Source organism: Sander vitreus, chromosome 4, assembly GCF_031162955.1.
Source record: "Sander vitreus isolate 19-12246 chromosome 4, sanVit1, whole genome shotgun sequence".
In the NCBI taxonomy this organism is placed as follows: Eukaryota; Metazoa; Chordata; class Actinopteri; order Perciformes; family Percidae; genus Sander; species Sander vitreus.
The window spans coordinates 35,214,611-35,240,766 of NC_135858.1; the positions used below are offsets into that span (position 1 = coordinate 35,214,611).

Consider the following 26,156-nt stretch of genomic DNA (forward strand, 5'->3'; position numbering starts at 1 on the left):
TAAAAGCACCGCCTACTGACCAATCAATGCTCGGTTGACAGCTTTCCTTCCTGTTTTAGGAAGCAGCGACTGTATTGCGTTTTGCCTGCAAAACCGTGTCAGTGTTCTTCATATTTATGTAGAATTATAATTTGCTCTTCTTATATAAAATATGCGGCTCCGGTAGATGTTTGTGATTGGTCGCGCTGTGCAAACACCGCCTCTTTTATGTGTACGCGCAGCGCTGGATTGGGAAACCCTGGGTTGACTGAACTAGTTGTTAACCAGCGTCGTGACACAGGTTATGGAGGACCGCGGTTGTTAGGGTTAGTGAAGCCGGGTAACTGAAAATCCAGGGCATGTTGATCTGGATTCGTAGTACAGGCCTCGGGTGGTGTGTTGAACACCTGGCTGTTTATGTTTTTCATGTAGCTAATTAGCTACATGTTGTCATCCAGTGCCATATATTAACAAAATTGTTTCCTTATAGCCTACTATTGCTGCGTTCCAGGACACAATTTTTAGCCCGTAACTTACGACTTAAAGTCACGACTCACGACTTGGTAGCGTTCCAGACAAAGTCACCACAAACCCTGCTCCTGTTCCTTCACAGACTAGTGCTAGTCTGATATAACGCGCGGAGTGATACATCTTCTCTTATATAAACGATCTTTGGAGTCAGCAGCTCCACCGACACGTCGGCTGGGATACTCTGCCTGGAAACACCGCAAACTAATCGGAACCGACGGCCGACAGAGACGGACGGGTCTCGTAGGATACGAGGGGGTCGATTAGGTGGGATACAATTAATTTATGTTCCCGACAGCAGCTCACACACACACACACACACACACACACACACACACACACACACACACACACACACACACACACACCTCTGTCTCTCTCTCTGTCTCTCCCTCTATCTCTCTCTCTGTTGTAAACATGTCAGCTCTTTTCTGTCACATAACACAGCTATAACAATAAAACAGTGTGAAGCCTGTGACAGTCAGATAAGGTCAACACGTTAACACTAACATTAAAGGGCTAAAAGTGCTGTTTGTCACTGACAGGCTCAGATTATTATTTTAAGTGGCTGACAACATTATAGAAAGGATCCCCACAGACATAGACCTTTTTTTAGTTTACCTTGAAACAGCCCCGAAAGCGCTGTCGCCAAACTCCGCCAGACTCCATTTAAAAAAAACAGTACTTTTATCATCGTAAAACACACTTCATTCAATGTCGACAGAAAGAAAATAAAACTATCAAAAGCCGTCTTGGTTCATCTTTCCACTGTTCCAACAATCACCACTCTGGTTTGGTTGAAATAAACTCTCAATTCATCCATTTACATGTGGAAATAACCTGGCTCTATACACGCTAAAAAGTATAGTTTATTTCAATGGAGTCTGGTAGTTTGGCAATAGCGATTTTTGAGCGGTTTCTGGTTAAACAAAAAAGGATCTTACTCTTTAACAAAAAGGTCTATCTCTGTAGGGATCCTTTCCATAATGTTGTCAGACACTTAGAATAATAATCTGAGTCTGTTAGCAGCAAAAACAGAACTTTTAGTGGACGCTGAACATTTGTCCTATAGGGTTATTGAGGATCAATAAAGTATCTATTTCGCGGTTACTGGACCAATTTTAAAGATTTTTGTTTACATTATTCACTTAGACACCAATGCATATGAAAATATGGTCCAGGGTGGAAAAAAACTGAAATTACACTTATGCTTCGTTCCAGACACAATTTTTAGCCCGTAAATTACGACTTTAAGTCACAACTCACGACTTGGTAGCGTTCCAGGCAATGTCACGACAAACCCTTCTAGCTAGCGGCTACCTAACGTTGGCGTTAGCTAGTGCTAGTTGGTACTAGCGATTTCTAGTCGCCGACATATTTTGGGCTTCATTTAATAAACATAACCTGTAGTAGTACACAATCGTATGTGTGTTGCTTTGATTACAATGTGCGGAATGACTTTACGTTGCCTATTTATGTCTATTTATTTCTATTTCTCACCGTTAATCACCGGCGTCTGTACAGCATCAACAGGGGGTCGCCATTGTTGTTTATGTGTGTGTGACGTCAGAAACTGTAACTGGGAGTACAACGATCTGGTACGAGTTCACTGGTAGTAAGTTACAGGTTTGACTGCCGTTCCAGGGCACTTTCACGGGTAGAAGGTTGTGAAAACACGAGTTACGGGTTGCCTGGAACGTAGCATTTAATTTACAACCTATTTACAGGAGAGTATTAAAAAGATAGTTTTGGTGGGGTTGCCCTCCATTAAAGGCTACATGTTTATACCCAGTCCACCTTAAGTTAGAGGCAATTACAAGTTTTCTGTTTCCTCAGCTTTAATGTCTCTAAGATGCCCAGTCTGACACCAATCAGCTGATAACATGCAGGCCCTGATTCAGGGATTCCTTAACGTGGAGGAAGAATAAAGCTTAGGCAAACTCACTCTCACTTTAAGCCAATCGATAATGCAGATAGACTGCAGGCTAATCAATCTGCTGGTGGGAGATTATTTATCCAATTAGTTTCCTGTGGGTGAACTCTAGTCATGCCAAAAGTGTTTCATTTACTGGAGGAAAGAAGAACAAAGAAACACACTATTTGGGTTAGATAGATGGTTAGATGGTTAGATGGATGGATGGATGGATGGATACTTTATTGATCCCCAAGGGGAAATTCAAGTTACAGGTTACAGTGGTATGAATTCATGAAGCCTGTAGTCAGTAGTCCCTTAAGGTGCTGACACACCAACCCGATAACCGGCCGACAGTCTGGCGAGGTCGGTGACTCGAGTCTGTTGGGTGTGTTCCGTGCCGTTGTCAGTCTGTGGAGCCGTCGGCGTTTATTTTGGCCGATTTGACTTGTTGAATCAGCCAGTGGCCAGTCGGACTCAATGACCAATCTGATTGGTGGAGTGCTAGCCCTTGACTAGCGAATCAGTGCTTCTTCCACAAGAAGAAGCCCGCGGGCTGACAACGCCAGTATCTTCTTAGTACTAGCCATCGTATTTTCTTCTGTTCAGCGAGTAATGACAACAACGATCCTTTTTGACTACTATCAACACTCTGATGAAAACAATGACTGGCGACAGCGTGCTCTGTGTCTACTAGGTCGACAATACAGATTAGCGCCGCCTGGTGTTATGGAGACGTATTACGTCTCGCTCACGCGCAGAACGTACGCTCAAGTCGGCGTCGCTTCGTTGTGTTCCGAGGAACTTTTTTGAGAGACGGGAGCCGACTGATCAGTCCGACTGCCTTTTGACCTGTTGGATGTCCCTTGTGTGTTGCCGTTCTCAAACTCTGTTCGCTTCGGGAAACAACAACGAGCTAGGCCTACATGCTGAAAATGTCAAGTTTAGAAGAAGATGTGGACGGTGCAACAAGTCAGGTCTGCTTGGTTCTTTCAGGGAATGATTGTAAAGATTTACAAAGAATATGTTTAGGGCATTTCCTCTCTAACTGGGACGTTTTGGGACTGATTGGTGGGATTGCTGTGGACGAAGTACACACGGAGATACACTGGTAAGAGCTAATGAGGTCCAAAATTATTGTGATTGGTTTAAAGAAATACAAACAACCCAGAGCCCTACCTAGTTTCTTTCAACTATCCCAGTATGCATCTGTGGTGTAGACACAGCGCTGTGGAGATAGAGCTGGCAATGCGAGACTACTCAAACCATGAACTTAGTAAAACTTTTCAGCGTGTAGCTTGCTCGCTCGAAGTTTGTTCTTGTTTCCCGTAGCGATGGGAATTTGAGAATAGCGACACACAGAGAGCAGAAGGGGAGGGACACAGCCTGCTTTACCCTGGAAATGTACTTCCGTTAATCTAGACTATACGTACAGCATAGTCTCGCTTTGCCAGACGTTCCTCCACGGCGCTGCAGAGGAGGGTCTGGTTAGTCCACACAGCATTCCTGGATGGGAGAATATTAAACCAATCACAATCGTCTTGGGCGGTGCTAAGCGCCGGACGGAGCCACGGTGCCGCTGCAAAATAGCCTCGTGAAGGAACTTGTTTTGGTGGAACATGTGTACGTTCAAAAGTTGTTTTAGTTGTGCAACAGAAAACTCCAATTGGACAGATAGTCTAGCTAGCTGTCTCGATTATCCCCGAAGTGGAACGTCCTGGTTATAGACTATCTACAGCATAACTCCGAATCAATGAATCATGCATTTATGTGCACATATTAATGTACTTAATGGGTAAAAATCTTGTGAGATCCTGGTGTTTCTAGAGATAGCAGGATCATTGTTGCTTCGTTAAGTGAAAGATTCTTCTGTCAGGCAATTATCCTGGAAATGTACTTCCGTTGATTCAGACTATAGGTCGTTCCCAGTAGGAATCAAACTACCAACCCTTATAGCTTGTTAAGCCACAGAAGAGGAAAGAAAAGATGAAGAAGTGAATAATGGAGCAGCTGACGTGGGCCCTGCAGCTGCACAGTGCACACTGAGGGACATGTGCAGGTTTTGTGTCAAGTCCTCAGAGAAGCAACGACAGATTCAATTTCCAACCGAAGAGGGGCAGCACCGGAGATAAGAAGAGCGCACGAGACAAAACTAAACAATATCTCAAAGAAAGAGAGCGGAGCTATATTTAGCACGGCTTTCTCTCTGCACAGACAGCTGAGGAGGGGAAGTGAGGCGACGGATTGAGACGCTCTTAAATTCATGAATGAAGAATGTGTATAACTCACACTATCGTGTTAAACGTTACTTGCCTGTTACATTTGAAGGGCTTGGGTCCAATAAGTTTAATTTGGAAGGAAAAATAATTAAAGAAATCAAGATAAAATAAGACAAGATAAACCTTTATGGGCTGCAACTACCGATTATTGTCATCGTCGATTAATCTGTCGATTATTTCCTTAATTAATGGATTAGTTGTTTGGTTCATAAAATGTCAGAAAGTGGTGAAAAATGTGGATCAGTGTTTCCCAAAAAGTCCCAAGCTGACGTCCTCAAATGTTTCCTGTCACAGAGGAGAGAAGAATAAACTAGAACAATATTCACATTTAACACGCTGACATCAGTTTTTTTCAAAATGATTAATCGATCAAAATAGTTGGTGATTAGAAAAAAGTTGGCAGGAGCGCTTCTGGTGTCCTTTTAACCACCGGTGCTCTTGGAAAGGAGTAACGTTCACAGAGAGGAGGAAGAGCTAAGAAACCCATATCCAGGCACTTAAAGCTTTATTTTGCACCCAGTGTAACGCAAAGCCCGACGCAAGTGTCTTTGCTAGTTTAAGACCGACGCAGTTGTCAATTTCCCATCCAGCGCCCACGTCGTTTAAACAGCAAATGCGTCTGCGCCCATCTGTGCGCCCATGGGCATGCTGGTCTTACAGGGAGGTGTGTTCAGGTGCATTCTCTGCATATTGCTATCTTGAGGCAGCGGGAAGTGATCGCGCCATTGACCAACAAAAACCTGGTCTAAAGTCAATAACGCAGCATTTCATTGTTATTTTAACAGCAAATTAGTAAAATGCTCCTAGGCTCGTGCACAGCGCGCACACACTATGCTTGTTACACACACAGGGACGCACAGCAGCACACACATGCAGAAGATTAAAAATATGACCAAATCCTCCATCATAATAGCAATGCGCCAAGGTATGAACGTGCCTGGCTTTTAAAGGGAATGGGAGATGATCTCTGATTGGTTTATTGCATGTTACGCCCAAAACACACCTCTGATTAATGAAGACACTAAGGTCAACCCTTTTGAACCACGCGCCTGCCGCACGGACCCTTTTTTCCGCCGTCAAACTAGCAAAAGTGGATTTGGACACGCCCTAAACGCACCTGCGCCAGGCGCTTCACACCGTGTGCTTACGCAGATTGCTAAAGCGTAACTCTCGCCAAAATGCAACCTAGGGTCTTTTTGTGAACGTACCCAAGTCAAACTTTCGTTTAAAACCATATTTAGGACGGAATTGCCACTTTTAAGATGTACCGTATTTTCGTTTTTCGGTCAAATGGCCTTTTGAATGGGAGTGCTAGGGGCACTTTTATGCTAGCCTCAAAATAGCTATTTTGAAAACACTAAGAAGGCTCGACACAACATGAGACTTTGCTTGAAGTATCACCAGGGGCTCTACACCTTAATGAAAGCATTGACAACATTGTTTGTGTACCCAGAGTTTACTAAAAAGAAAGGTTTTAAGCAACTCACGTTAGCAGTTGTTGTTTACGCTAACGCCATTTTCCCAGTCAAAAATAGGCGATCTCCAAATGCGAATGAACGGACTCCATAGGAGGAAATGTCATTCTTATATGAGGCTACTTTTTCAACTACAAGGTCAATATTGTGTTTCACTAACGACAAAATAACGAATTATCCGTGCATTTATATGGAACTAAGCTTTTGGAGCTTTCCATCTTTACTCTCCTCCCTCGACTATTTTTGACTGGCTCGATAGACGGCGACCGGAAGAACAACAGCTACGGTGAGTTGCTCAAAACTTTTCTTTTTAGTAAACTCTGTGAACACAAACAATGTTGTCAATGCTTTCGTTTAGGTGTAGAGCCCCTGGTGATACTTCAAGCAAAGTCTGATGTTGTGTCCAGCCTTCTTTGTGTTTTAAAAATAGCTATTTTGAGGCTAGCATAAAAGTGCCCCTAGGACTCCTATTCAAAAGGCCATTTGACTGAAAAACTAAAATACTGTAAATCATAAAAGTGGCGATTCCGTCCTAAATATGCTTTTAAACGAAAGTTTGACTTGGGTACATTCACAAAAAGACCCTAGGTTGCATTTTGGTGAAGCACTTTTCTGGTGATGGCAGAGCGTTACTGAGCAGCCTCCAACTGAGCTTGAAGACGTAGATGTGACGTGAGCAACCTGTCTGAAAGTTATAAGTCTTCTGGTAGCTGTGCCAAGAGAAATCTCAATCATTCCCAATCTTGCAGAGACGGAGAGCGTAGGTATATGTAAGGAGATAACATAGACACAGGCTAATTATTGATCACTAAAATGATAGTTAACATTAGTAATTAAACTTAAACAGCTAATGTAAGTCAAAACTGCCTGAGAGCTTCTCCTGTACTATACGGTAATTCCTCTACTGTGAGACAGTAAGTCTCGTGGTTATGACACAATCGTTAGCCTATTTTTACAAAAACGTCTGCTACGGAGCCATAACGTGAGATACAAGGTAATGGAGCCTTTTATACGTTGTTGTGTTTCTTTAGAAATAAACAATGGACAAATAGAGTCTTTAAACGGTTCAGATGTAAAGTTATTCTCTGTCAAAGTGACGTCAAAATGAATGGCAGTCAATGGGATGCTAACGTCGGGTGATCGTTTGGTAGCATCAAAATGGCTCCATAGGAGGTTCGAGCTCTGAAGTGAAGCTTACCCCCTTGGGGAGAACATGCAAACTCCACACAGAAAGGCCAAGCCCCCCACCGGACCGGGGATTGAACTCTGACCAGATCGGTGAGCTAACTCTGCAGTGCTAACTTGCTGTGAGGCAGAAGTGCCACTGAGCCACCGTGCTGCCTAGTTGGCGATTCTTTTATTAGTTGACTACTAATCGATTGATTGGTTAATCTTTGCAGCTCTAAATATATTACTACTCCAGATCCAAAGTATTTTTAGTCATGATATAAACTCTGCGCCATAGTTTCATTCTCTTCCTCTTTAGCTTCTATTTTTGACTCATTGCCTGAGCTCGGCTGCGGTTCATTTTTTATGTCCGCCCAGCAGAAGCTCCCCCTCTGATGTTATATTTAGGTCTGGACTAAAGGTTGGGGCCCACAATCAACTTTTATGTGAGAGTTATCACAAGTTATTGGTTCGTCCGGAAACCTGCAGCCGTTACACATTTGCGAGGCAGTTAATCTCTCATTTTTTAAAAGGCACGCTCCCTTCTTTACTGCCACCCATCCACCCAACGTATCGAACATAGGCGTAATTTAAAGGGGGGATATAATCAAAACTGGCTAGTGCAACCCCCCCAAAAAACCTTTTAACCTTTTAATTTCCTTTACATAAATAAAGACATTTGCACGGGAGCATGCCTATGTTCCCACAGTCCTATGTTCCCACATTTCTACGATTTTTTTCAAAAGTAGGCCCTATGTTCCCACATTTTCTTTTTCATAAATTTGTATCAGATTGTATCCCCCTTTCTCCCAATTTGGTAGCCAATTACACCCAACCTATTATCCAGTAGCAATGGACTACAGATAGAATGAAATGTGGGAATATAGGGCTGTGGGAACATAGGGCTGACCCCCATTTGCGCCATAACTTGATGCAGAAAAGGCAATAATTGTTGCAATGTTTGATGTTCAAAATGGAGATCTCAAAGTTACGCCCTTGTTATGGACACACTGGTTACAATCTCCGTTTGTCACTGTGCTGTGTGAAGATATTAAGCAGCATTTTGTTCCTGTTTGGTACAGTCGGTGACAGCTTGTGATGACATTTGTCTTCATTTTCTATACAGTGACAGAACCGTCCACCAGCTTGTGGACATGTGACTCATGTATCTTGGCGACCAAAAATGAAAAGCGAATGGAACAAGTCTGCCAATTTGGGCGCCCGGGTAGCTCAGTTGGTAGAGCACGCCTGAGGCACAGGGTTTTGATTCCGACATGCGGAAGGTTTCCTGCATGTCTTTCCTCTCTCTCTCTCCCCTCTCAGGCTGTCCTGGTGATTAAAGGCGGAAAGTTAAAGGTGCTCTAAGCTCTGTTGGGTGACATTACATCTTGTTGACGTTCGAAGTACTGTAACAAAATGGAGACTAGCTCGCCCCTCCCTCCTCCTCATCCCGTCCCCTCCCCCTCCCTTCCGTGCTTCCTGAAACAGTCATGAAAGCGCATTGTGGAAGTAGCCTACGTGCTAACGCTGCTGCAGTGATGGCTCAACCAACTCCTTCTTGTTATTGGCTGGAAGACTTTGTTATGTTTGGTGGTGCAGGTTGGCACAGTTTGTTTTTGTTGCCGTTTGTGGAGCCTGGGCTGTCTACAGAGACCGCCTTTTTTACAGTGTGTTCAGGGGACAGGCAGCTCGCAGATAGTGAGAAGATGTTTTTTACAGTGTGTTCAGGGGACAGGCAGCTAGCAGATAGTGAGGAGATGTTTGCTGTATGTGACAAAAAATGTTGTGACATCGCTTAGAGCACCTTTAAAAACAAAACAAAACAAGTTTGCCCATTTCACATATCTCCGCCATTCAAATCCACAGTCATTTGTGTAACTGGAGGTAACAAAGTGAGTTAGCACCACGTCACCGTGATTCAGTCTACTGCTACGCTATATGTACTTAAAGAGGACCTATACTGATTTTTCAACTCAGCCGACCTTACACCAAATGACTTTTCAAGTGATTCCACTGTCGCAGACTGATTTAGGCCGTGCAGTTGCTGAATCTGTCTTCATTTCAGATCAACAAAGGTCAGTTTAAAAGATTTTCGTTAGATTTTTAGAGGCTTAGTCACGTTCATCCCGCTCGCCTTTTCCGGGTGAGTCCGGACTTCTCTGTCTCCAACTGAACACCTCTGGTTGGCCAAAATGAAGGCCGACAGCTCCTCCGACGGACGACGGCACGGAACACACCGAACAGACTCGAGTCACCGACCTCGCCAGACTGTCCGACGGCAGATTTTCGGCTTTGTGTGTCAGGGCCTTTAAAGTTACCAGCTAACGATAACGGTAGCGAGCTAGTTTGGTTAAAGTTTTCAGAACGGATCTAGTTGTAGTCTTGCAATGTGTGACCCTGCACACCTGTGGATTTGGACACGCCCTAAACGCACCTGTGCTAGGCGCTTCACGCCGTGCGCTTAGATTGTTAAAATAGGGCCCTATGTCTTTGTCTGTGAAGATTTGCATCTTTTTTTACACGCCACATCTTTGTAAACTGGATGTTTTTCGGGGTTTAAAACTTCAGACAAAATGATAAGTTGGAATCGGGAAGATCCTGATATTTGTCTTCATTTTGCTGTAAAGTGAATAAGAAAAAAAATACAATAGATTGAATTAAAACAAGTCATTGGTTGCAGCCCCGTTTGACAATGCTGCTGCTCGGCAGTTTTCATCTTGGTGTTTCCATTTGTCATCGTTTGGTGTAATTTCCCGGCATGCATTAACAGACCACCGGGAAGCGGCTCACCCAGCGATCGTGTAAAGTAAGCAGAGTAACACGATCCCATCAGCTAAACTGATTGAGTCGTGTTTGATTGGATTGGTGTCATGGGCGGATCACTCTGGAAGGATTAGCGATGTCCCAGCTGATAACGTGGGATCTCTCTCTTCCCCCTCTCCATCTGCATCTCTCTCTCTCTCTCTCTCTCTCTCTCTCTCTCTCTCTCTCTCAAATCAAAGTCTTTCTGTCTTTGCCCATTCTGACTCTCTGCTCTCTATCTCCCTTTCATCCACAACTACACACACACTGCCCAAATGGAGAGTTTCTCTCAAATCTGAATGCATTGTGTCTGAATCTCTACCTCTGTAGTTTCCACCAGTGAAGCTTTAAGTTCAGGTCCGAGCCGAACTTTTGTCATTTGTTTTGATAGTATTATCACAAATTCTCTATTACTTATAATAATAACAACGCTTTGCACGCTGCTTCAAAGAGAACTTCAGAACAAAGACAACTATCTGTAGGTGGGACTTTATTGCCTATTTAAACTGTTAAAACCATTGAATATGTACACACTAACCTGTGTGTTGTTGCTCAGGTGCGACTGTGATGATGGGAGGAGATCACAGCCATGAAAGAGAGGCTGAGGAGAGAGAAAAAGAGACTGAAAAACATCAAGAATCTGCCCATACTGACAGCTCCGGATCTGCTGCTGCTGAAGGTAAACACTACATACTCTGTGGTGGAAAGTAACCAAGTACATTTACTCAAGTGCTGTACTAAAATTCTGACTCCATCTGAGTTCTTTTCTGGGTTTAAAAAATGGAAACGCCCACTTAGCCTATATTTAGTAATATTTTGCTTCCACAGAAACCCCAGGAGAGCTGCCCCAGTGCCAGATGGGAAACCGGAAGGTGGACAACATGTGCTTCATGATCTCGTGCACCAACTGGTACTAAAAGGATCACTGTTGAACAGTTTGATGAAACAGAAGATGTTGATGGGACTTCCTGGCCAGACGCTGCATTCATGGAGCCAACGAAAATCCAAAACCAGACTGTCACTGAAGTCCCATGTGATCACTGCATTGTTTCGCCACATTAGGTCAGAGTCAGGATAGCTGTTTTCAGTCTTTATGCTAAGCTAAGCTAACCCGATGCTGGCGGTGGCTATACCCCACCGTGAGGCGGAACGGGACCAGATAAACAGTTTTAGTCAAAACATCATTTACAAAACTGTAGCTTAAGATATTCTTTTGTCTGTTAACATTTGTCCCTTCTCTGTAAATAGTTGTTTTCAAACTCTGAGCGGCGCGTTCGGGATATTAACAGTCAGATGTGTCTGTTTTCATTCCCTCTCAGCGCTGGGCGATGAGCAGGCATGAGGGACGAAAAACATATTAGCCTGCTTCATAGATAATATTTGGCGACCTGTGCGAATGGTACTAGACAGGGTGTTATTCAGATAGATTGCTGCAGGGCTATACGTCTTGCAGTGAATGTCTATTTAACAACTCCATTGCCGTCATGTGGCGTATCTCGCGGTTATGAGAATATGTTTTTCTGTGTTATAAACTAAAAATAACATGTTTCAGATCTATAATGTTTCTATGTTTGAGATCATTGCCTCTGCCTACTGTATGTGGTGGCCACTGCACATCAAATAAGTGCATATGACCTACAGTCCGTCGATCACTGGGATATGCATGTAAACTTCGACTGAATATATTTACATCATTTTAAACTATTTTTGTCTCTCATAATATAGTATATAAGCAGCAAATATTTGTTGATTATGATACTATGGGGTTTACTGCATGCTGTTGAAAGCTGTTTCATTAATCTTGACGGCAACAATTAGGCATTAAACCTGTTTATCTGACTAAAAAACTCATTACACTGCGAGGACATTGAAACATAATTAATCTGTGCCGATATGACAACCTGGTGCATGAGATAATAGACAACCATATCATTAAAAAAGAGCTATCAACGTTCGCTTGCGCGCCTGAGCTGGGTTGGTTCCGTTGTGACGACGTCTTGATCAGACAACTTTCCTGGGTGTGGACGCGTACTGCTGGGTGCAGACAATTGACGGTTATGGCGTCTGTATGGTTTGGTTAACTGCAATGTTCGTGGGTCCTCCCGTTTCAATCGTCCCGGTTGTACCCTACAGACGAGATTGTAATCAAACTTCTCATGTAACTCTTGACAAGAAAGCAAATAAGTGCATACGTTCAGCCAAATCAATCATTTTGACAGCAATGATTTAAATAAAGATTTTTTCATCATTCATCAACATTACTTTTAAGTTAGGATAAGTTACATCTTTATTGATCCCCAGCGGGGAGATCTGGTTGTTGCTGCAGTACAACAGAAACAACAGAGATAAAAACAGATACCTGCATGCTGCATTAGTATTTATTGGCTCTAGTTCGATCAGCAGTGATGGAAACAGGACACCCATGTAGATTCTTTTTTTAAAAAGTAACCACCGTAACATTTTCACTGGCCTCCATGCTGCTTTTACTGTTTACAAAGAGTAGCATATCTCTTCTGACCAATAGCAGGCAGTATGGTGGGGAGCGGGGAAGGCAGCGGCCTGCGACGGAAAGTTGAGACCGACTCAACTTTTAGAGAAACACAACTGCACGTCACCCTGCGGTGGCCAATCGTGTGTGTGTGGATCAGACTTGTCTGTGTGTTTTGATGCGGTGTGAGTGCCGTACAGGAAACAGAAAACATCACTGCCTCTATCTCTGCCACAAGAAGGTTTTAAATCACTATGAGAGTAAAAAATGAAAAAGCAAGCACTGAACTGCCTGGTAGTTTGTGTAACAGCTAACTGTTTCCTCAGTCCCTCTGTCTCTTTTCTGGCTCTCTTTCTCCGTGAAATGGAGCTGTCTTCAAGTGCAGTCAGAAATCTCAAGGTCTATAAACGATCCGACGGAAACTTGAATTATGAAAAATAAAGTCTACTTGTGCCACACTAGGGGGTTAAAGAACACAACAGGACGTCACACAAATGGGACAATTAATCGCTGGATTGCTTTTTCTGGTCTGATTGTGTCCCAAAGACACTTAATGCAGTGGGGGGTGGGGGTTGTGATGTTAGTCTACTTCATCCATTGACATGTTGATGTTTGGTGTGAGTAGGGTGGGGTACCGAAACCCGGTGCTAATACGGCACCGGTGCCTTAACAATCGGTATCTACCAGACCGAATAGTAAAGCAGATTTCAGTGCCTCATTTCAATGCTACTGAAATGCCAGTGCTGCCCTCTGATGCTCCGAAACCGACGTTAGAGACAACAGAAGTGTGAATGGAAGCAGAGATGGTGCATTGGGACACGCGCACACTGTCGAGCGAGGGGGGGATTTTGATTGAAAGCCTTTATTGTCATTGTACTTTACAATACAGCGAAATTAGGAGCGCTACTTTACTGGGTGCATACAATAAATACAATAAAAAAACAAAACATATAAAACAGAATTAAAAACAGTAAAAGAGCAATGATCAGATTATGTATTGTAGTATGGAAGTGCAGGAGGTGACAGTGAGTGACTGGGTTTGTCTAACTACATTTGTTTAGGGAAACTATTGCATTTGGGAAGAAGCTATTTTTAAATCTGTTGGTGCTGGATTGTATAGACCTATAATTCCTACCAGAGGGTAACAATTGAAACAGGTGGTGGCCAGGATGAGTATTGTCCTTGATGATGTTCTTGGCTTGGTGGGGACTAAAGTTGTTGATGCACCTAGAAAATACATTTTATTTTACTGCAAAACAGCCACCAACAACTTGGAGAGCTTATTGTTTCTGGCGGACGACCCATATGGATGTGGTGCTCACACACTTTCACCTGGAGGAATCCGCGATGGTCGCCGGCCAGGCATGATCCAACCTGCTGACACTCCAAACACTGAAGGTGAGTTTGACTGAAAACAGCGAAGTCGCATATGTAGGCTATACTGCCTCTGGCTTGTGAAATGCGTCTGCCGCCGCCATTTTAGGACGGTCATCCGACCATACAGACTCATAGAAAATAACTTTTGTGCTGCTTTTGGATGTTCGTGTTCAATTACCGAAACTGAGCAACATGTAATAATATATCACAGATACAACAATATTTACTGTCATAAACGTGTTGAATATATGATTACAAGAAGTAACGTTTATCCTTCTTTTAAGCTAACAAACTTAAGTGACTCTCCTGATACTGTAAGCCAGTGTTTCTCAAATGGGGGTACTTTGGAGGACTGTAGGGGGTACGTGACATTTTTTGCAAAATGTTTTTCAGCTACAAGGCTGTAGTTACTTCTACTGTCTTTTTTTCTCCAAGTTTGTTGCTTTTTTCAAAGTTTCTGTCTCTTTTTTCAAAGTTGTTGTCGCTTTTTTCGAAGTTTGTCGCTTATTTGATTTTTGTTTTTGTCGCCCTAGTGCTGCCTTCCTTCTTTCTGTTTTTTTTTTCGAAATTTTTGTGACTATTTTCGACCTATTCTTGCCTTTCCTTCTTTCTACCGTCTTTTTCCAAGTTTTTGTCGTTAAAAAAAGTTTGTCGCCTTTTTCCATTAGCATTTAAATGTTTTCCAGGTACAAGGCTGTTATTTAGTAAATCTGTCGCTGTATTGTTCCTCTTTATATAGACTTTTTTTCTACCAAAAATGATTCACGCTGGTTAGGGGGTAAATGGCTTAAATAAACATTATTGAAAAAAGCTTGAGAACCACAAGCTAGCTAATGCTAGCTTGTGCTAGCTTGTGGTTCTCAAGCTTTTCGTAGTGAGAGAAGCTCCAGAGGATCAGAGTAACTCTGTATTAGAACGCACAAGAGCACAAGAGCTGTGTTGTTCTCTGATGCTGATACCAACACACACTTGCACACCTTTTACTATCCTTTCACTGAGAGGATCAATCAACAATCAATCAACATTTATTTATATAGCACTTTACAGTAACCAAAAGGTATCCAAAGTGCTTCACATCAGAAACCAAGACTAAAACACACATCATATAACATATCATGCAATAAAAAGAATGACACATAGAAACAATAAAATCAGAAAAGGTTACACATAAATAGGAGAGGGAAATTGTCACACCACTACTACGTATTAAAAGCCTTTCTAAACAGATAAGTTTTGAGTTTAGACCTAAAAAGAGCTACATCTGTAGTCGTCCGAATTTCAGGGGGTAACTTGTTCCAGAGTGTCGGGGCAGCAACTGCAAAAGCCTGATCACCCCCCCCGTTTGTACTTTGACCTTGGGACTTCTAAAACCAGCTGATCTGAGGACCACAAGGACCAGTTGTGCTCACGCAGGGTTAAGATCTCGGACAGATACTTTGGGGCCAGGTTGTTTAAGGCCTTAAAAAACGAACAATAAAATCTTAAAATCGATTCTAAAACGCACAGGGAGCCAATGTAGGGCGTAGAGAACGGGGGGGAATGTGTGCACGTCTAGATGTATTTGTTAAAAAGCGTAAAGTGTATTTGTACAAGTTGAAGTCGTGAGATGGAGGTCTGGGTCAGACCAACATAGAGAGCATTACAATAATCCAACCTTGAACTTATGAAAGCATGAATAGCCTTTTCTATATCATGCCTGTTAAGGAAGGGTTTAACTTTAGCCAGGAGATGAAGCCAGAAAAAGCTCATTCTAATAACATTGCTGATTTGCTTATCAAATTTCATGTTGCAATCAAAAGTAACCCCCAGATTTTTGACAGCTGGTTTAAGGTATGAAGCCAGGGCTCCCAAACTCACAGCTGGACCTGAAGTACTAAAGACGATACACTCAGTTTTAGCTTCATTCAAATGAAGAAAGTTTTGTGAAAGCCACAACTTAATATCATTAATACAGCTAAGCAGGGAGTCTAGTGCAACACTGTCATTCGGTTTCATAGGCAAATACATTTGTAAATAATCTGCATAACAATGAAAAGACAGGTTATGTTTTCTTATAATAGCCCCTAAAGGCAACATATATAAAGAAAACAGGATGGGGCCAAGAATATAACCCTGGGGTACCCCACAGGAGAGAGGAGCAGTTGATGAGGATAAGTCACCAATCGTGACAGAGAAGCTTCTATTTGTCAAATAGGATCTAAACCATGTAAGTACTGAGCCTCGGATGCCTACACACTGATCAAGGCGAGAGAGGAGGACTGCATGATCCACTGTATCAAATGCCGCTGTGAGGTCCAACAGCACTAAAACAGCCGGATTCCCGGCATCTACAGTCAAGGCAATATCATTGTGCACTCTAAGCAGTGCAGACTCAGTGCTATGATGTGATCTAAAACCAGATTGAAATTTTTCAAAAATTGTTCAGTTGCAAAAAGGCTTGTAACAGTATAAAAACAACTTTTTCCAAAACCTTTGACAGAAAAGGCAGATGTGAAACTGGTCTAAAATTGGACAATACTGTGGGGTCAAGCTGAGGCTTCTTAAGTAGGGGCCTGACCACAGCATGTTTAAAAGCAGCTGGGACAGAACCTAAACTAAGACAGGAATTAAAAAAAGTAAGAAGACTTGACCCAATGGTGCTATTAACAGCCTCCTTCACTATCCTGGCAGGAACAATGTCTAAAGGACAGTTGGTCGGTTTCATGTGTTGCACTACCTCAGTTAGCAATGTCAGAGAAACTGGCTTAAATTCCCCAAACACAGCAGAGTGCACAGGAGCAGCAGGTACAAACACATTGAAATTAGCACTGGCGTTTTGCCTGACAGATGCAACTTTGTCAATAAAATAACAGAGAAAATTCTCACATGTACTGTTTGAAACATCTGTCGGAGCAGAAGTGCATGGATTCACAACAGAGTTTATCACACTGAATAACACTCTAGGTTCATGGCAACTGCTAGCTATGACAGATGAGAGATGCTGCATCTTCGCCACCTTCACAGCCTTCTGGTATGCTGCTAGACTGTCCCTTAATAAACCCAGAGATACATGCAAATTGTCCTTCCACCTTCGTTCAGCTTTTCTGCAGTGTTGCCTAAGGGCCCTTGTGGTGTCATTTAGCCAAGGGTCCGACTTAGGTTTAATAGTTTTAGTCCGAACAGGGGCAATAGAGTCTAAAATGTCAGTGCATGTGGAGTGGAACACAGAGAGAATGTTGTCTGGGGAAGAGGGAGATACCAGACCATTCTTTGCATAAAACTGTGAGCCCACAAACGCAGAAGCAAACTCTCCAGCTGTAGCGGAGGTGATGCAGCGGCGCCTAGAAGCTGAGGATATAGGCCTACTAGCAGGTGGCGGAACACTGATCTCAAACCTGATGGGGAAGTGATCTGAAATACCAGTTTCTGTTATTTCACTGAGTGAAACTGAAAGCCCATATGAGATGATGAGATCCAGGGTGTCGGCCCTTCCACACATTGATTAAGGCCAAATGAGTTCAAAAGAGTTTTAAAATCATGAGCAAGTGGGTTAGAGGGGCAACACACATGGATATTTAAGTCCCCACAAACCAGGAGCTTGTCATATTTAGGAACAACATCAGCTAAAAACTCTGAAAACTCGCTCATAAATAAACACAGGAGAATCCAGATCAGCCACAAACAGCTGAAGCTCAAAACTATTATAACAGGATGCAGGTAATAATCTGCATCTGTACTCATCTTTGAAGAGAGTGGCCAGTCCACCACCTCGACCTGACACTCTGGGTGAGTTGAGGAAAGAACAGCTGGGGGGGAGGAGCTCCGAGGATGTTTCCAATCATTTTCACTGGGGATAATGTCCCAGTGAAGTAGAGCTGTCAGTCTTCCTCTATAATACCATTCCAATTTCATTTATTTTTTAAATATTCAAATAATATTCGAATATTTAATGCTCAAATACAGCCTGTTATAAATATGTACTACACTACTCCGGCATGGTCAATGCCACTATAAGCATGTGGTTGTTGTCACACGTTCTGTCCACTAGAGGGACTTCCAACATCAGCCTGGCCTTGAAGGGGATCTACGTTTACATTTGTTTCCACCACGAGCACACAGCAACAAACGCAAATCAACAGAGAACTCTGTAATGAAACATTATCTAACAAGTGTATTGTAAGCGGCTCTGTTGTAACGGTGCTCGGTTAGCAAAATGACATCATGTTAGTAAGCACAGCTTAAGTGAATGTCTATGTCCTCAAGAATGGAAAATATCTAAAATAATTCCATTGCCTAAAAATGTAAGGTTACCATTCTCGGGGTCAAATAGTCGTCCTATAAGTTTATTACCTTAGTCCCTCCAGGATTTCGCGATCGCGCCAATTCACGCAAATTCAACCAATCCCCTTGAATTTGGTGCGACTCGCAATTTTGACCAATCACTGCAACTTTTCCGCAAATTTGACCAATAACCGGAGTTTCCCGCGACTTCAACCAATCCCAGCAGTCCCATGTGCACTCTGAGAGCCACTGACCAAGCGGGAGTGAGAACGGGTCAAATTAATTTCCTTATTTCTGATATGAAGACGAGACGTGAGTGACTCGAACATCTCGCATTTACCAACAAAACGTACAGCGAAAGACCATGCAAAACATTTCAGACCGTTCTGCCAACCTGTATACATTTTAACATCAAAGTCCGCTGTAACGATTTTTCACTCTAAAGTCGCTGAAAGCGGCTGCTGTTTCAATGCTCTCTGCAGCGGGCGGGGCTGCTCAGTTCCCCCCGCGACTGACGTGTACACACACACACAAACGGACACAAACACATACGGTGGATGCAGGAAAAACCGGAGATGAGACATACAGGATGACCTAAATTGAGGACAGCTATGCTCGTTATTCTAAGTGTGCAATGAAGTTAAAGTCCAATAAGTACTTTATCAAACCGTATGAATGTGTGTCCCAGGATAGGAAATTAACTAACCATTTAGAGATCAACAAGCCACTGACACACATTTACACATATTTGATTCATTCAATTAATTATTATTTTTTGTCTAAATCCACCAGCCATTTTCCTATTATACTAACATTTGCAGCATCCTGAGCCTTTTTGGTAAGGTTACTAGGAGAACTCAGCCTAGAGTAATTTTATTCTCCTCAAAACAAGTTTCCTTTTTATTTTTAAAGAACTATACAAAAAAAAAAAAATCAGCTTTTTTTGCAACTTTCGCTGTCTCCCGCAACTTCATTGCAACAAACATACAAAAGACATCGCAACTTTTATCGCAATTTTTTTACAAAAGCTCCTGCGAAATCGGGCATTTTGGGCCGCAACAATCTCAAAAAAAGGCTGCGAAATCCTGGAGGGACTGATTGCCTGTGTTGAGTAAAATTATGGAGATGATAGTATGTGAGGAGATTATAGAATATTTTTCTTTGAATGATTTAACCACTGATTGTCAACATGCATATAGAAAGGGATACTCAACAGCTACCGCTCTAACTCATATGACTGATGATTGGATGAGAGATATTGAGCAAAAGAAACTAGTAGGTGCTGTTATGCTTGATTTTACAGCAGCGTTTGATATCCTTGATCATAATTTACTATTGAAAAAACTTGAATTTTATGGTTTCTCTCAGTCAGCAATGTTATGGATGAAGAGTTATTTAACAATTACTCTTTTGTTTTTTAATGGTAGCTACTCCGATGTTGGAGCGGTGAGCTGTGGAGTTCCCCAGGGAAGTTGTCTTGGGCCACTGTTATACACCATTTTCACAAATGATTGTTTTAAAAAGGTCAGTATATCGATGTATGCAGATGATTCAACTATTTATATGTCTTCACCTACATTTCATGAGTTAAACACCACCCTATCAGATGAGCTGCAATCATTGGTTGAATGTATAAAGAAAAATAAGCTAGTTCTTAATGTTTCAAAGACGAAAAGCATGATGTTCGGTTCACATTATACTCTTCATAATCAACCTGAGTTGAAGCTTTGTATACATGATGTATCTGTTGAACAGGTCCATGAGACCAAACTTCTGGGAGTTATTTTAGATAGCAAATTATCATGGACAAAACATATAAATAAGATGGTTGTTAAGACTGGAAGTGGTGCACCATATTTGTCAGAAAGTTCAACAAAAGTAGTAGGTAGTCTAATCTTGACTATTGTTCAGTAGTATGGTCTAATGCAACTCAAGAAAAAATAACTAAATTGCAAATGGTGCAAAATAGAGCCGTTTATACAACACGGTCTCACGGCAGTTTGTGAAATGGTCACGTTATTTTTAATCTCTTGATTTGTGTACACGGACACGATTATCTTGTTTATTTCGTGGTGCTCAGCACTAATGGGAAGCATATATACGGAGGTTGGGTTTGGGAAAAGAATAACGGGGAAAGGTCACATCACACACCGGGACACGATCCACGGTCTCTGGGGGACACGCGACAACAACGGGACGGTATTTAGGAAAAGAACAATGGGGAAATAAAATGCCATATGAGGGACATGATCCCCAGTCTCCGGGGTGAAAGTCCTGTGTTTACTATTCGAAATATATTTGACTTTTGGAATTCTTTCCAACAGCCCTACAGTGAAGATATTACCAGTAAATGTGCGTGTGATATTTGATGACAACATTAAGAGATAAACAGGATGATTATATTGATGTTTATTTCTTAAGGGGAATTTCTTCATAATTACAACGAAATGTTAATTTCTATTTGACCTGATTGTTAAGTTTTAAAATCCGCTTATTTTATCAATATTCTTCATGTTTTAATTATTTTGACTTGTGTGTGTTGAGCCGTGTATTACAGAAGATGACTATGTCTCTAAAAGTGTTTCATTCATTTTCCATCAGTTCAATTCTGCTAATGTTGGTGATTTAAATAACATTAATGCTGAATTCATTACTGTTTCTCAACAACATAATAAAACATTGCCTTTTCTTGTTCGGCATATTCTGTTTTTCAGTTTAATGCTTAAAGTCTGACTGCTTCTGTGAAAAATACAGCAATGACAAAATACAATAATGCTAAAAGGTGGTAACGTCCTCCAGTTTATCAAACAGTACCATGCCATGGTAATGACTGGTAATGATTTCTTTTTTGATGTGTTGCTCACATCTGTTTGACTGGAACAATGGCGCTGGTAATATTTTACATGTGGTAAATAATTACATATGGGGTGGGTCAAAATTATTGAAGAATAGGTTCAGTTAATTTGCAAATTATGGGTCGCCTTGAACACCATTGGTGCAGGCTTGCTGCATCAGTTACACAACTTGTTAAGAACTTTAAAGAAAAAAATGTGGGTATGTCTGTATTTATATATGTTGGTATGTATGCAAATCTTATAAATATATAAATACATATGAATAAGTAAAGACAAAAAATTACTGTTTAAAAGACAAGAGAAAGCAGGTATAGGACCAGAATTTTTTTGGAATTGTGAAAGATGTGTTTGCTCAGGATTTAGTTTGTGTGTGTTTTTTTTCTGCTTGTACTCATGTTATTTCTCAAAACATGTTCAAAATAAACTAATCTAGTAAAGATAAGGTATTTTGTATGAAACGAAAAAAAAAGAAAGTATCTTGTATCATTAATACATGGTATTTGTAGCAGAGAAAATCGCTTAAATATTCGTTTTATTTTTTAATAGATTTCCAGACCTCCCGTTACACACTGTAAAAACAGCGAAGTCGCATATATTTATACTTAGGCTAAATACCGCATTGGCCCCTGTTGTTCATTGGAGCGATAGATTTAGATACTGCCTCTGGCTTGTGAAATGCGTCTGCCGCCGCCATCTTGGGACGGTCATTCGACCATACCCAGGTAGCAAACAGACGTTGGGCCAACGTCAATATTGGTTGGTTACGTTGGGCCAACATTGGTATGGTCAGCTGCGATGGCCTAACCTACCTGACAGAAATACAACGTTGGGCCAACGTTGGTATGGTCAGCTGCAATGGCTGAACTCCACTTCCCTCAAATATATATATATATATATATATATTGAACGCAGCATTTCATGTTTTATCATTCTTCCCAGTAAACATGGAGTAAAGAGTATTTGTCTGGCTCGTTTTTATTACGTTTTTTCCAAGCAATACAATGCATCAAATGTGTGAAATCAGAACAATGTATTTATTAAAGATTACAAAGAAATGACAGGACATCATATGACAAAAGATGGTTACATAAAATAATATAATAATAATTACCTCTACATTCACATTTTGTGTTAAACTGAATATGTAGCATAAGTGGATAAAATGAGTTAACAGGTTCAATCTTTCCTTTTTTTTTAAAGTACTTTATTAAAGTTTATGCAAAACAAGTTTATTGTATAAATACAGTATAAGTAATAACATATAAAACCAAGATAAAACATGTGCAAACCACTGCATAATGTGCAAAATATAATAACATGCATTGAATGTGTTTTAAGTCCAGGATCTTTCATAAAGTGCTGTGACACACAGTTATTACAGTCTGCTGTAATTTCGTCAAACGTTTCGACAAACGTTTGAATGCATCGGACCTAAAGATGAGCGCGAGCTCATTCTTACAAGAGAACGAGTGCGTGATATAGAATTGTATACCGTTATTTTCCGTTATCTTCTAACCGTTAGCCTTCACTTCAGCCGTTAACGTTAGCCCAGCCAGTCCAAGGTAATCTGCTCGATTCAATATATTGTTTTGTTATGTAATCAATCTGTTAGGTAGTAAGGCTCTGTTATATGGCTTCACGTTAGCAATCTGATGTAAATTTCACCTTATAATTTCGCCAGCATAATTTACATTCAATATAGCGACAGCCAGCATCTACCTTTAGCCTGCTAGCTTCTAGCTAACAGTTAACGTTAGCTAGCTATCGCGCTATAGCTATAGCTAGGTAAACTATGGGCATTGTAGCTTTCGTAGGCATATGCTAGCTAGATTAAACAGAATCGAAATCGTTACGTTTACGTTAATAACGTTAGTTATTTGTTTGGCAGCATACTTACAGTGATATGTACACTATGTCTGCAAACAACATTTATTCAGACAGAACACTTAAACGTCAGGCAAAGCGGAGGGCTTACAATATCCTTAGTGAGGTTAACGTCAATGCTGAATCTGACGCAGCCGACGTAAATATATGTCTGGCAAAAAACGCCCCCGCTGATAATGTGTGGTCAGATGCTGCATCTGATGGCCCATGTCCTATGAATCAGACGAGTTTGAGACTGAGTTTAATGTTGACGATAATGTGATTGATGAATTTTGGTCAGATGCTCTGACAGAAACTGACTCAAGTGATGACGAATTTGTTGAGTCTGCAGAGTGTCTTGGGGAGGAGCTCAGAGGTTGGGCAATAGACAGCCAAATACCACAATGCCATCTAAATGGGCTCTTGGGCATCCTGAGAAAATATCATCCATATCTCCCGAAGGATGCCCGCACTCTTTTAGGTACTCCAACTACTTATGAGGTCCAGCAGATTGCTGGTGGCACTATGCATTATTTTGGAGTTGAGAAAGGCATTAGGCATGTGTTAAACCAGATAGACCCTCTCCCAAAGGCCATTCACTTACAAGTGAATATTGATGGACTACCTTTGTTCAAAAGCAGCAATCATCAGTTCTGGCCCATTCTAGGCCTGGTAGAGGAAGACAAAACAAAGCAACCATTCGTCATCGCTTTATATCTTGGATCTAAAAAACCAGAGAATGTCAATCTGTTCCTGGAAACATTTGTGAATGAATATGGAAAGCTTAAATTAGAGGGTGTAATTGTAATTGGCAAATGTGTAGATATTAAAATTTCTAATTTTGTTTGCAACGCAAGTGCGAGGGCTTTAGTAAAAAACATTAAAGCCCACAATGCATACCACGGCTGTGAAAAATGCACACAGGAGGGAACATGGGCGGAAAATCGCATGACTTTTCCTGAAGTCGATTCACCTTTACGGACAGATACGTCTTTTATTAATAAAGACGATGAGTTTCACCATAAAGGGACCAGTGTGTTGACAGGGGTTGGAATTGGTATGGTCACCCAATTTCCATTAGATGTTAAGCACCTGGTTTTTCTTGGGGTTATGAGAAAGTTGACAGGGTTTTGGATGAGGCAACCACTTCCAACTCGTTTAGGTGCTCATCAGATAGGCCTAATTTCTGCAGCTCTTATGTCCTTTGCCATGACACTCCCCAGAGAGTTTGCACGGAAAGGGAGATCACTTGTTGAGGTAGATAGGTGGAGTTCAGAACTTTTCTCCTGTACACTGGTCCGAATGTTCTATACCACAATTTTATGCTTCCTAGTAGCCATTCGAATTTTATGCTGCCCCTCACTGTGCCTCCAGTACTGTGATTTTGCTGAAAAGTTACTGATCACATTTGTCGAGCATTTTCAATCTGTTTATGGTAATTACGTTGTGTATAACATACACGGGCTGACACATCTTGCCAATGATGCAAGGCAGTTTGGTGTGCTGCATAATTTCTCAGCTTTCCCATTTGAGAACTTCCTCTACACATTAAAAAAAATTATTAGGACCCCTACCCAGCCCCTTCAACAGATCATCAAGAGATTGTCAGAAAAAGCAAGTGTCAGAACTAAAAAAAGGGTGTGCAAGGATGGTTTTTACCAGGAACATAAGAATGGGCCTTTTCCATACAATGTGACATCTCAGCAGTTTACACAGTATAAGCAATATGTAAATGGTGGAACTTTAATTAGTTTATCAGAGGGAGACAACTATATTCTGTTCAATGGAGATATTTATGTAGTGAAAAATATTTTAAAAGACAAGGAAGCATCACATCTAGTTACTTAATCTAGTCTTAAATTCCAAAACAAGTCATCTTTTTTCACCTATCCCATTGATTCATCAAGTCTTGATATATCCTTTGTGAAACAACCAGGGCAGTCATTGACTATTGTTCCTACACAGACTGTTTCAAAAGTCCTTCTTTTACAGTATAAGGATGGGTTTGTGGCATATCCTTTACTGCATACTGCTTGATTCCCCCCCTCCCCCCTTTCTGCATCTGACAAATGTACAGTACTTACCAATCATAAAGAATAGTAATAATAAGACTAGTAAATGTTTTAGTTTAGATAGATTTCCACTGTGAGGGAAATTAATAGAGCTTCAATAAATGTATAAAGTTTGTAACACTAGATATTTTTTTTATTTTTTATAGATGTATTCAATAGTTGTTTTTACTGAAAAGAATGAGACAGAGGTGATACCAAGTGACTGGCTGAGCATCGACAAAAAAGTTTCCTTTTGGCCCCCATATAACAGTACAAGATGTAGAAAAAGCGGTTGAAAAAAATGAAACTCCTGATGAAGAATGGGACGAATATGAAACTGAATGGGTGGCTAAGTATAGTAAGTTATTGAGGAAGTATTAAGAAATATAGAGAAATAACTATTCAAATGTATTGCTCAAAATGAAAGATGCTCCTTGTGAGTTATGCCTAGACAAACAGTTCTTTTCAAATGTTCAGATAATAGGCTTAGTGATGTTGTTTGTTTCTATATTTAGATTCCTATGAAAAAGCCAGAAGAAAGCTGGTGAAGTTTTGTAAAGGCAACAGTTTGGCGTCTACAGATGAGGACAGTGTACGGAAAAGAGTGTATGTTTCCTCTGTTCTCTGTTCTCCTTTTATAGCCTACTGCTTATTTGCAACTAGTCTTCACTGCGCTTTTAAAAAATGTATTACACTTAATGTGTCCAACAGACCATCGTCAAAATATGTAAATGGATTTACATCTGATACAGCCTCAGGAAGACCTCCAGTGCAGGCCTCAACAAGCAGGCTCCAGGTACAGACAAAAACATTCAGTGGTCATTGCACCACTAAGCCTTGAGGAATCATTTCCCCATAATGGTCACCACAGATTCCTTAAATCCAAATTAAAGATTTGGGAATATTGTCCCTAGAGTTGTAGATAGAATGTTGTATAAGATCGTGGCGAAACTCTGGATGGAAGTAAATGTTGTAATGTTTGGCAATGGATTGTACATTGTACTGATTCTGTTTCTTACTCTTCCATATGCAGAGACAATGGAAAGACCAAAAAAAAAATTCTGCAGTAATGGAGCCAAAAGCCTGACCTTGCCAGCCATACCACCATTTGCACCATCAG

At 41.2% G+C, this 26,156-nt stretch overlaps 1 long non-coding RNA gene across 1 annotated transcript; it reads left to right on the forward strand.

Moving 5' to 3' along the window:
* The first annotated feature begins 640 nt into the window (after window positions 1-640).
* Window positions 641-11,265, forward strand: LOC144516363 (uncharacterized). The gene is made up of 3 exons (XR_013501836.1): window positions 641-774; window positions 10,699-10,821; window positions 10,971-11,265. It is a non-coding gene; the product is annotated as an uncharacterized LOC144516363 (long non-coding RNA).
* The last annotated feature ends 14,891 nt before the right edge of the window (window positions 11,266-26,156 follow it).